Source organism: Triticum aestivum, chromosome 5A (genome assembly GCF_018294505.1).
Source record: "Triticum aestivum cultivar Chinese Spring chromosome 5A, IWGSC CS RefSeq v2.1, whole genome shotgun sequence".
Taxonomy (NCBI): domain Eukaryota; kingdom Viridiplantae; phylum Streptophyta; class Magnoliopsida; order Poales; family Poaceae; genus Triticum; species Triticum aestivum.
In genome coordinates this window covers 600,449,142-600,461,889 of record NC_057806.1, presented here as the reverse complement: position 1 = coordinate 600,461,889, position 12,748 = coordinate 600,449,142, and positions in this window count along the sequence as shown.

Here is a 12,748-nt window from a genome sequence, read left to right as displayed (position 1 = left end):
TGCCTTTAGCCTCTTCTTCCTCAGTTTATTCAGCTTAGTAACCTCAATATCTGCTACTTTCATGTGCCTCCTAACTGCAGCGGCTGCCTCATCACTAGTCATTGCCTTCTTGGCTAGTTTTGCAAAATCCATTGTCATAGTCACTTTCCGAACTTGGTTCTCTGACTCAGCGGGCAAGTCATGCGGAGGGCCCTCGCTAGGTGGCGGTGGTGCACTTGGCACTGCATGTTGCGTTCAGCGGCGCTTGATGTAGTTGTTGGAAATATGCCCTAGAGGCAATAATAAATTAGTTATTATTATATTATATTTCATTGTTCATGATAATCGTTTATTATCCATGCTAGAATTGTATTGATAGGAAACTCAGATACATGTGTGGATACATAGACAACACCATGTCCCTAGTAAGCCTCTAGTTGACTAGCTCATTGATCAATATATGATTATGGTTTCCTGACCATGGACATTGGATGTCGTTGATAACGGGATCACATCATTAGGAGAATGATATGATGGACAAGACCCAATCCTAAGCCTAGCACAAGATCGTGTAAGTTCGTATGCTAAAGCTTTTCTAATGTCAAGTATCATTTCCTTAGACCATGAGATTGTGCAACTCCCGGATACCGTAGGAGTGCTTTGGGTGTGCCAAACGTCACAGTAACTGGGTGGCTATAAAGGTGCACTACAGGTATCTCCGAAAGTGTCTGTTGGGTTGGCACGAATCGAGACTGGGATTTGTCACTCCATGTAACGGAGAGGTATCTCTGGGCCCACTCGGAAGAACATCATCACAATGTGCACAATGTGATCAAGGAGTTGATCACGGGATGATCTGTTACGCAACGAGTAAAGAAACTTGCCGGTAACGAGATTGAACAAGGTATCGGGATACCGACGATCGAATCTCGGGCAAGTATCGTACCGATAGACAAAGGGAATTATATACGGGATTGATTGAATCCTTGACATCGTGGTTCATCCGATGAGATCATCGTGGAGCATGTGGGAGCCAACATGGGTATCCAGATCCCGCTGTTGGTTATTGATTGGAGAGTTGTCTCGGCCATGTCTGCATGACTCCTGAGCCCGTAGGGTCTACACACTTAAGGTTCGATGACGCTAGGGTTATAGGGAGTAGATGTACGTGGTCACCGAATGTTGTTCGGAGTACCGGATGAGATCCGGACGTCACGAGGAGTTCTGGAATGGTCCGGAGGTAAATATTCATATATGGGAAGTCATCATACGGTCACCGGAATAATTCGGGGGGTTACCGGTATTGTACCGGGACCACCGAAGGGGTTCCGGGGGTCCACCGGGAGGGTCCACCTGCCCCGGAGGGCCCTATGGGCTGTGTGTGAAGAGGGACCAGCCCCTTAGTGGGCTGAGCGCCTCCCCCCTTAGGGCCCATGCGCCTAGGGTTTGGGGGAACCCTAAAGGGGGGGGGGGGGCGCCCCCCTTGCCTTGGGGGGCAAGGCAACCCCCCTGGCCGCCGCCCCCTCCTCAGATTGGATCTAAGGGGGCCGGCCCCCCTCTCCCTTGCCCCTATATATGTGGGGGGGGGGGTGGGAGGGCAGCCGCACCCCAAGTTCTGGCGCAGCCCTCCCCCTCTCCCAAGTCCTCCTCTTCTCCCGCGGTGCTTGGCGAAGCCCTGCAGGATTGCCACGCTCCTCCTTCACCACCACGCCGTCGTGCTGCTACTGGATGGAGTCTTCCCCAACCTCTCCTTCTTCCCTTGCTGGATCAAGGCATGAGAGACATCACCGGGCTGCACGTGTGTTGAACGCGGAGGCGCCGTGGTTCGACGCTTAGATCAGAATCAACTGCGATCTGAATCGCTGCGAGTACGACTCCTTCATCCGCGTTCTTGCAACACTTCTGCTTAGCGATCTACAAGGGTATGTAGATGCACTCTCCTTCCACTCGTTGCTAGATTACTCCATAGATTGATCTTGGTGATGCGTAGAAAATTTTAAATTTCTGCTACGATCCCCAACAGTGGCATCATGAGCTAGGTCTATGCGTAGTTTCTATGCACGAGTAGAACACAAGTTGTTGTGGGCGTCGATTTTGTCAATTATTTGCCGTTACTAGTCTTATCTTGATTCGGCAGCATCGTGGCATGAAGCGGCCCAGACCGACCTTACATGTACGCTTACATGAGACTGGTTCCACCGACTGACATGCACTAGTTGCATAAGGTGGCTAGCGGGTGTCTGTCTCTCCCACTTTAGTTGGATCAGATTCGATGAAAAAGGTCCTTATGAAGGGTAAATAGAAATTGGCATATCACGTTGTGGTTTTGCGTAGGTAAGAAACGTTCTTGCTAGAAACCCATAGCAGCCACATGAAACATGCAGCAACAATTAGAGGACGTCTAACTTGTTTTTGCAGGGTATGCTATGTGATGTGGTATGGCCAAAAGGATGTGATGAATGATATATGTGATGTATGAGATTGATCATGTTCTTGTAATAGGAATCACGACTTGCATGTCGATGAGTATGACAACCGGCAGGAGCCATAGGAGTTGTCTTAATTTATTTATGACCTGCGTGTCAACTTAAAGGTCATGTAATTACTTTACTTTATTTCTAAACCGTTAGCCATAGTAGTAGAAGTAATAGTTGAGGAGACGACTTCATGAAGACACGATGATGGAGATCATGATGATGGAGATCATGGTGTCATGCCGGTGACGATGATGATCATGGCGCCCCGAAGATGGAGATCAAAAGGAGCAAAATGATATTGGCCATATCATGTCACTATTTGATTGCATGTGATGTTTATCATGTTTTACATCTTATTTGCTTAGAACGAAGGTAGCTTAAATAAGATGATCCCTCGCAATAATTTCAAGAAAGTGTTCCCCCTAACTGTGCACCGTTGCGAAGATTCGCTGTTTCGAAGCACCACGTGATGATCGGGTGTGATAGATTCTAACGTTCGAATACAACGGGTGTAGCCAGATTTACACACGCAATACACTTAGGTTAACTTGACGAGCCTAACATGTACAGACATGGCCTCGGAACACGGAAGACCGAAAGGTCGAACATGAGTTGTATAGAAGATACGATCAACATGAAGATGTTCACCGATGATGACTAGTCCGTCTCACGCGATGATCGGACACAGCCTAGTTGACTCGGATCATGTATCACTTAGATGACTAGAGGGATGTCTATCTGAGTGGGAGTTCATTAAATAATTTGATTAGATGAACTTAATTATCATGAACATAGTCTAAATTGTCTTTGCAAATATGTTGTAAATAAATAGCTCACGTTGTAGCTCCCTGTTTCAATACGTTCCTAGAGAAAGACTAAGTTGAAAGATATTGTAAGCAATGATGCGGACTTGGTCCGTAGTCCGAGGAGTGTCCTCACTGCTACACAGAAGGCTTACGTCTTTGATGCACCGCTCGATGTGCAAACCCCTACAACATCGTCTGTGGTTGTTGTGAACACCTGACAGACACATCCTGATGACTACTTGATAGTTTAGTGCACCATACTTTACGGCTTAGAATCGGGATTCCAATGACGTTTTGAACGCCATAAGAAATATGAGATGTTCCAAGAGCTGAAATTGGGATTTCAGGCTCATGCCCGTGTTGAGAGATATGAGACCTCTGACAAGTTCTTTTGCCAACAAGATGGAGGAGAATAGCTCAGCTAGTGAGCATGTGCTCAGAATGTCTGGGTGCTACAATCACTTAAATCAAGTGGGAGTTAAACTTCCAGATAAGATAGTGATTGATAGAGTTCTCTAGTCACTATCACTAAGCTACTAGATCTTCATGATGAACTATGACATGCAAGGGATGGAGTTGATCCCGGAGCTGTTTGCGGTGCTTAAGACCGGAAAAGGTAGAAATCAAGAAGGAGCATCAAGTGTTGATGGTTTAACAAGACCACTAGTTTCAAGAAGGGCAAGGGCTAGAAGGGAAACTTCATGAATGGCAAACCAGTTGCCGCTCAGGTGAAGGAACCCAAGGTTGAACCCAAACCCGAGACTAAGTGCTTCTATTGTAAGGGGAACGGTCACTGGTAGCGGAACTACCCCAAATACATGGTAGATAAAAAGGCTGGCAACTTCAACAAAGTATATACGTGTTATTAATGTGTACCTCACTAGTACTCCTGGTAGCACCTGGGTATTGGATACCGGTTCAGTTGCTATTATTGGTGACTTGAAGCAAAAGCTACGGACTAAACGGAGACTGGCTAAGGGCGAGGTGACGATGTGTGTTGGAAGTGTTTCCAAAGTTGATGAGATCACCATCGCACGCTCCATCTGCCTTCGGGATTAGTATTGAACCTAGATAAATGTTATCAGGTGTCTACGTTGAGCATGAATATGATTAGATCATGTTCATTGCAATACGGTTATTCATTTAAGTTAGAGAATAATGGTTATTCTGTTTATATGAATAATACCTTTCATGGTCATGCACCCTATGTGAATGGTTCATTGAATCTCGGTCGTGGCAATACGCATGTTCACGCCAAAAGATGTAGAGTTAATAATGATAGTACCACTTTCTTGTGGCACTGCCGCTTAGGTCATATTGGCGTAAGATGCATGAAGAAACTCCATGTCGATGGATGTTTGGAGTCACTTGATTTTGAATCGCTTGACACATGCGAGCCATGCCTCATGGGCAGGATGACTAAGACCCCGTTTTCAGGTACAATGAAACAGGCAAGTGACTTGTTAGAAATCATACATGCTGATGCGTGTGATCCAATGAGAATTGAAGCGTGTGGTGGATATCGCTATTTTTCTCATCTTCACTGACAATTTGAGTAGATATAGGTATATTTACTTAATGAAGCACAAGTCTGAAACGTTTGAAAAGTTCAAGCGATTTTAGAGTGAAGTTAAGAATCATCACAACAAGAAGATCATGTTCCTACGATCTGATCAAAAGGGGATTTTCTGAATTATGAGTTTGGCAATCACTTAAGACATTGTGGAATTGTTTTGCAGTTGAAGCCACCTGGAACACCACAGCGTAATGGTGTGTCCGTACGTCATAATCGAACCTTATGAGTTATGGTGCGATCTATGATGTCTTTTACCGATCTACCGCTATTATTTTGAGGTTATGCATTAGAGACAGCTGCATTCACTTTAGATAGGATACCATATAAGTCCGTTGAGATGACGTCGTATGAACATTGGTTTGGCAAGAAACCAAAGTTGTCGTTTCTTAATGTTTGGGGCTGCGATACTTAAGGCTTCAGCCGGAAAGGCTTGAACCCCAAAACAGACAAATACATCTTCATAGGATACCCAAAGGTAACAGTTGGGTATATCTTATACCTCAGATCCGAGGGCAAATTGTTTGTCACTAAGAAAGGGTCCTTTCTCGAGAAGGAGTTTCTCTCGAAAGAATTGAGTGGGAGGAAGATAGAACTTGATGAGGTTGTCGAACCTTTACTTCAACCAGAGAGTGATGCAACACAGAAAGATGTTTTCTGTGGCGCCTATGTCTGTTGAATAGGAAGTTAATGATAATGATCATGAAGCTTCAGATCAAGATGCTATCGAACCTCGTAGGTCGACAAGGATATGTACTACTCCTGAGTGGTACGGTAATCCTGTCTTAGATATCATGTTGTTAGACAACAATGAACCTACGAGCTATGGAGAAGTGATGGTGGGCCCGTATTCCGACAAATGGTTAGAAGCCATGAAATCCGAGATAGGATCCATGTATCAGAACAAAGTATGTGGTGGACTTGCCCGATGATCGGCAAGCCATTGAGATAAATGGATCTTTAAGAAGAAGACGGACGTGGGCGGTAATGTTACCGCCTATGAAGCTCGACTTGTGGGAAAGAGTCTTTTCACAAGTTCAAGGAGTTGACTACGATGAGAATTTCTCACCCGTAGCGATGCTTGAGTCCGTCGGAATCATGTTAGCATTAGCTGTATTTTTCGATTATGAAATCTGATAGATGGATGTCAAAAACAAGTTTTCTTACCAGTTTTCGTAAGAAAGAGTTGTATGTGATACAATCAAAGTTTTGTCGATCCTAAGGATGCTAAAAGGTATGCTGGCTCCAGCGATCCTTCTATGGACTAGAGCAAGCATCTCAGAGTCAGAATATATGCTTTGATGGAGTGATCAAAGCTTTTAGGTTTATACAATGTTTGTTAGAAACTTGTATTTACAAGAAAGTGAGTGGGAGCACTACAACATTTCTGATAAGTATATGTGGATGACATATTGTTGATCCGAAATAATGTAGAATTTCTGAAAAGCATAAATGGTTGTTTGAAGAATCATTTTCAAAGGAAGACCTGGATAAAGCTGCTTACATATTGGGCACCAAGATCTATAGAGATAGATCAAGACGCCTGATGATACTTTCAAAGAACGCACACCTTGACATGATTTTGAAGGAGTTCAAAATGGATCAGTCAAAGAAGGGATTCTTACCTGAGTTGTAAGGTGTGAAGTTGAGTAAGACTCAAAGCTTGACCACGGCAGAAGAAAGAGGAAGGACGAAGGTCGTCCCCTATGCTTTTGTCATAGGCTCTATACGGTATGCCATGCTGAGTACCGCACCTGATGTGTGCCTTGCCACATGTCTGGCAAGAGGGTGCAAAGGTGATCTAGGAGTGGATCACTAGATAGCGGTCAAAATTATCCTTAGAGGAATAAGGAAATGTTTCTCGGTTATGGAGGTGATAAAGAGTTCGACGTAAAGAGTTACGTTGATGCAAGCTTAACACCTATCCAGATAGCTGTGAGTAGAGATACCGGATACGTATAATGGAGTAACAATTTGGAATAGCTCCAAGTGGAACGTGGTAGCAGCATCTATGATATGACATAAAGTTTTGCGAAATACATAGGGATCTGAATATGGCAAGACCCGTTGACTACAACGTCTCTCACAAGCATAACATGATCAAACCCAGAACTCATTGAGTGTTAATCACATAGTGATGTGAACTAGATTATTGACTAGTAAACTGTTTGGATGTTGGTCACATGGCGATGTGACCTGTGAGTGTTAATCACATGGCGATGTGAACTAGATTATTGACTCTAGTGCAAGTGGGAGACTGTTGGAAATATGCCCTAGAGGCAATAATAAATTAGTTATTATTATATTATATTTCATTGTTCATGATAATCGTTTATTATCCATGCTAGAATTGTATTGATAGGAAACTCAGATACATCTGTGGATACATAGACAACACCATGTCCCTAGTAAGCCTCTAGTTGACTAGCTCGTTGATCAATAGATGGTTATGGTTTCCTGACCATGGACATTGGATGTCGTTGATAACGGGATCACATCATTAGGAGAATGATGTGATGGACAAGACCCAATCCTAAGCCTAGCACAAGATCATGTAAGTTCGTATGCTAAAGCTTTTCTAATGTCAAGTATCATTTCCTTAGACCATGAGATTGTGCAACTCCCAGATACCGTAGGAGTGCTTTGGGTGTGCCAAACGTCACAACGTAACTGGGTGGCTATAAAGGTACACCACGGGTATCTTCGAAAGTGTCTGTTGGGTTGGCACGAATCGAGACTGGGATTTGTCACTCCATGTAACGGAGAGGTATCTCTGGGCCCACTCGGTAGGACATCATCATAATGTGCACAATGTGATCAAGGAGTTGATCACGGGATGATGTGTTACACAACGAGTAAAGAGACTTGCCGGTAACGAGATTGAACAAGGTATCGGGATACCGATGATCGAATCTCGGGCAAGTATCGTACCGATAGACAAAGGGAAGTACGGGATTGATTGAATCCTTGACATCGTGGTTCATCCGATGAGATCATCGTGGAGCATGTGGGAGCCAACATGGGTATCCAGATCCCGCTGTTGGTTATTGACCATAGAGTTGACTCGGCCATGTCTGCATGACTCCCGAGCCCGTAGGGTCTACACACTTAAGGTTCGATGACGCTAGGGTTATAGGGAATAGATGTACGTGGTCACCGAATGTTGTTCGGAGTCCTGGATGAGATCCCGGACGTCACGAGGAGTTCCGGAATGGTCCGGAGGTAAAGATTTATATATGGTAAGTCATCATACGGTCACCAGAATAATTCAGGGGGTTACCGGTATTGTACCGGGACCACCGAAGGGGTTCCGGGGGTCCACCGGGAGGGTCCACCTGCCCCAGAGGGCCCTATGGGCTGTGTGTGGAGAGGGACCAGCCCCTTAGTGGGCTGGATGCCTCCCCCCTTAGGGCCCATGCGCCTAGGGTTTGGGGGAACCCTAAAGGGGGGCGCCCCCTTGCCTTGGGGGGCAAGGCAACCCCGCTGGCCGCCGCCCCCTCCTCAGATTGGATCTGAGGGGGTCGGCCCCCCTCTCCCTTGCCCCTATATATATGTGGGGGGGTGGGAGGGCAGCCGCACCCCAAGTTCTGGCGCAGTCCTCCCCCTCTCCCAAGTCCTCCTCTTCTCCCGCGGTGCTTGGCGAAGCCCTGCAGGATCGCCACGCTCCTCCTTCACCACCACGCCGTCGTGCTGCTGCTGGATGGAGTCTTCCCCAACCTCTCCTTCTCCCCTTTCTGGATCAAGGCGTGGGAGACATCACCGGGCTGCACGTGTGTTGAACGCGGAGGCGCCGTGGTTCGGCGCTTAGATCGGAATCAACCACGATCTGAATCGCTGCGAGTACGACTCCTTCATCCGTGTTCTTGTAACGCTTCCGCTTAGCGATCTACAAGGGTATGTAGATGCACTCTCCTTCCACTCATTGCTAGATTACTCCATAGATTGATCTTGGTGATGCGTAGAAAATTTTAAATTTCTACTACGATCCTCAACAGTAGTGTTCAGGTATCTCATTAACGCCAAGGTGTGTGAAGATTTTCAAGACATGGCAACAAAGCATGCCGTCCCTATGCCACTTGCAACATTCGCAATCGTAGATAGGTGGCTCTGGTCTCACTGTGACTAGGTACTTCCTCGAGCCATACCCTAGAACTTCTTCTGTATTGGGCTCAAGGTAATAGAAGTTTATTCCAGCGAGACGCACATCGTACTGGCCAATCATCTGAAACTAAGTTCTAAACTTCACATAGATGTCCCTAGTGTATGCTTTGTAGGCATGCCTCTCAATGGGGAAACGCGACCATCTTTGTGCCTGACGAAGTTGAGAATTGACTTGTGTGGGTTCACATAGCGCTTCAACATAGCATTGAACCCTTTGCTACGTTGCATTGACTGAAGGAATGGGAAGAACCTGAATTTGAAGTAACACGGCACCCATGTAGCCCGATCTTCATAGAGTTTCTCAAAGTGACCATGCATAAGACCTTCATATTTCAATTGAAGTGCAGCCCATTTCCTTTCAAACTCAGCCAGGGTGAAACTGAAGTCAATTCATTCATTGAAGTCTTTTACCAAATCCGGGTTCCTAGCCAACACGGGGCAAAGCTTCTCTTGTGCTTTCTTCATTATATGCCAACGGCAGCAACGGTGAATCGTTGCCGGGAACTTCCTCTTGATAGATTGTGCCATAGCAATATCTTGGTCCGTGATGATGTTGTCCGGAGCCAAACCATCCATTGCTTCTAGGAAAGCATCAAATAACCAGTCATAACTTGAGGCTAGTTCCTGCTGGACAAATCCACACCCGAGCATTATTGACTGCCCATGTCTGTTGATTCCAATGAAGGGGACAAACGGCATATTGTACATGTTCGTGAGGTAAGTTGCATCAAATGACACACAATCATGATAAGCCTCCGCGTATGCTTTCCGTGCCGCACCATCCATCCAAAACAAGTCTTATGTCCTGCCTTCCGCATCTGTCTTGCATTTAAAGAAAAATCCTGGGTCATTTTCCATCACCTTGCAAAAGTAGTTTAGTGTTTCTTCAATGTCAATGCCTTTAGTTGGGGCGTTGAGCTTCGAAAAGTGGTTATGGATGGCTTTAGTTGTGTGCGGAACAATCAACTCCGAGCCGTAGTATGATGACATTAACATCATCATTTTTCCTGCCATAAAAAAACAAAAACTTGTTTTGTTCAGGACTAACTAACCACAATGCAACGAGCAACATGTTTTTTTATAGATAACATAAAGTAACAATTATGCATAAGCAGAACAAGAACGAAGCCTGTATCCAACCAAGTTTTGTTTTTTGATGGGTGATGTCTCTTATTTTATTTTTCAGAGTTGCTCGGAAAATGAACATAGTTGCCTCAGTTTACTTTTCAAGTTGCCAGTTTCCCCCCCCTGATCAGGGCTGCCCATGAATCCTAAGCAGCTTATACTAGGATAGGAAACAAACCCAAGTAGTTGAGGTAGGAATAGGCAACACCAAGGTGTTTCTGTTTTGGGTCTTGATTTTTTTAGTTACCAGAGTTGCACAAAAAATGAACATAGTTGCATAAAAAAAGAACATAGTTGGCTCAGGTCAAGGTACTTGATGCAGGAGTAAGTAACAGTTTTGTGGGTAAAAAGACTTAACACAATGTGAGTTTTGTACCTGCTGTCAAGTTGCAGTCATTTAGGTGAGTGAGTAGTTTTTTCTGTTCCGGCGGGATTCCTTGGTGAGAACGGAGGTATTTCAAAAGCGATGGCTTATCAATCAGTGGATGGTTATGATCTGCAATAGAAGTGATAACCTCCCATCTGTCATCTTTAAGTTTCACCACCATCTTAGCACGGCATTTTGTTTGCTTCACATTTTCTCGTTTCCTCTTCTTCTTGAAAGTGTGTTCCTCGACATCATCTTCAACATCTTGTTCAGGTGAGCACGGACATGTAGTGTTTTTACTCGACGAGGGAACATCCGGGATCCCAACCCTCTCTACTGGTTTGCGGAACTTGTTACAGCAGAATTGTTGTTTTTCCACCACACCTGTGTAGGCCGACCTGTAAGACGTGTTTGACTTGATTGAAAAGCCCTCCATCAAAGCATAGCGATTGTAGTGTTCCCTCGCATCCTCTAATGTGTCAAAGCGCATGCCAACATAAGGTTGTTGTGGCCGTGATCCAGCTTCTTCATCTTCCAACTCATGTGCCTCATGAACTAAAGCATTAGCAGGAGCAACCATAGGTGGGGGAGCGGCAACACGGTTGTCCGGGACATGAGTAGTGTTAGATCCAACATTGGGGTCAGGAGACTCACCAACCTCCTCCTCCATTTGTTGATGTTCCTGTTCACCCCCTGCATGCAAGAAGGGTGCACCCAACTCGACTGAAATGTTGATGGACTCTACGTCAAGCGGTGGTTCATTCAGATCAATCATCATGAACAATCAATCTGCAACAAATTGTGTGTTAGCCCACCACAAAAGCATGCATGACCTTTTATGAACAAACTAGCTGTAGAATACAAAAGGAGCAACTATAAACACTTGTTTGGGCAATTACAAAGTAAAACAGAGGCAATTCACATCTTCTTTTTTTCCTCAAAAGTTTTCCTGTTCTCTTCTTTTGTTTCCTTATATGTGTTATGTTTCTACCAGTATGACACAGATATACAACAGCAAAGAGCATGCATGACCTTTTATGAACAAACTAGTTGTAGAATATAAAGGAGCAACTATAAACACTTGTTTGGGCAACTATAAAGTTAAACAGAGGCAATTCATATCTTCTTTTCCTCAAAAGTTTCCTGTTTTTCTTCTTTTTGTTTTCTTATATATGTGTTATGTTTTCTTCTTGTTTTTTACACGACATGCGCTGATTCATTTGTGCCTTTTTTCAGCAGCAGATTACAACTTTCCTACCACTTTTGATGATTGAAAAGAAACAACCAATGTGCATATCTGACAGAGAGCTTACCAGGAGCAGGAGGCCTATCATTTGGTGTAGTTTATGTCTTTTTTTTAGTGAGACCATATGGAATGTAGCAAAGTATCTTAGTGTGGGATTGTTTGAATCTGTTTTTTTACGACGCGACCTTTGTTTTGTGTGTTTGTCGTTTGTGTCTTCTTTTTAGCGAGAACCATACTGACGTAGCAAAAGCTGTGCGTTAACACATGCAAGTTAATACCTTCTATCTATGTCTATAACTTGAGTTTTTTACGTTCTTTTGATAGTTCATGCTTTAATGCACATGGAAGTTGCATGCGTTTTAGTACTAGAGTTGACATGTTCTCACATCTGGTAGAAGCAACCCTAGAATTTCTGAAACTGCTACAGTTGCATAGCTCTTTTTTACCAGAGTTGCTTCAAAAATGAACATAGTTGCTTCAGTTAATTGTTCGAGTTGTCAGGTTACTTTTTTTCCTGATCAGGGTTTGCTCATGAACCCCAAGCACCTTATAATAGGATAGGAAAAAAGCCAAGCAGGTTTCGTGTTGCAATGCACCTGCACAAACGCAATGGTCCTGCATTTTTCTTTCCCACTAGAGTTGCTCTTTTTTTTGTACTGGTGTTGCTTTTTTGTATCATAACAGTTGCTCAAAATGCGTACTGGTGTTCCCACTATAGTTGCTTTTTTCACGAGATCAAAACAACGAAGTAAAATCTGGACTAGTTGATGTTCAAGCAGGGTTGGTTGAGTAGGGAAGTTGCATGTGTTTTAGTACTAGAGTTGACATGTTCTCACATCTGGTAGAGGCAACTCTAGAATTTCTAAACAGCTACGGTTGAACAGCTTTTTTTTACCAGAGTTGCTTCAAAAATGAACATAGTTGCTTCAGTTAATTGTTCGAGTTGTCGGGTTACCTTCCCTGATTCAGGGTTGCTCATGAACCCCAAACACCTTATAATAGGATAGGAAAGAA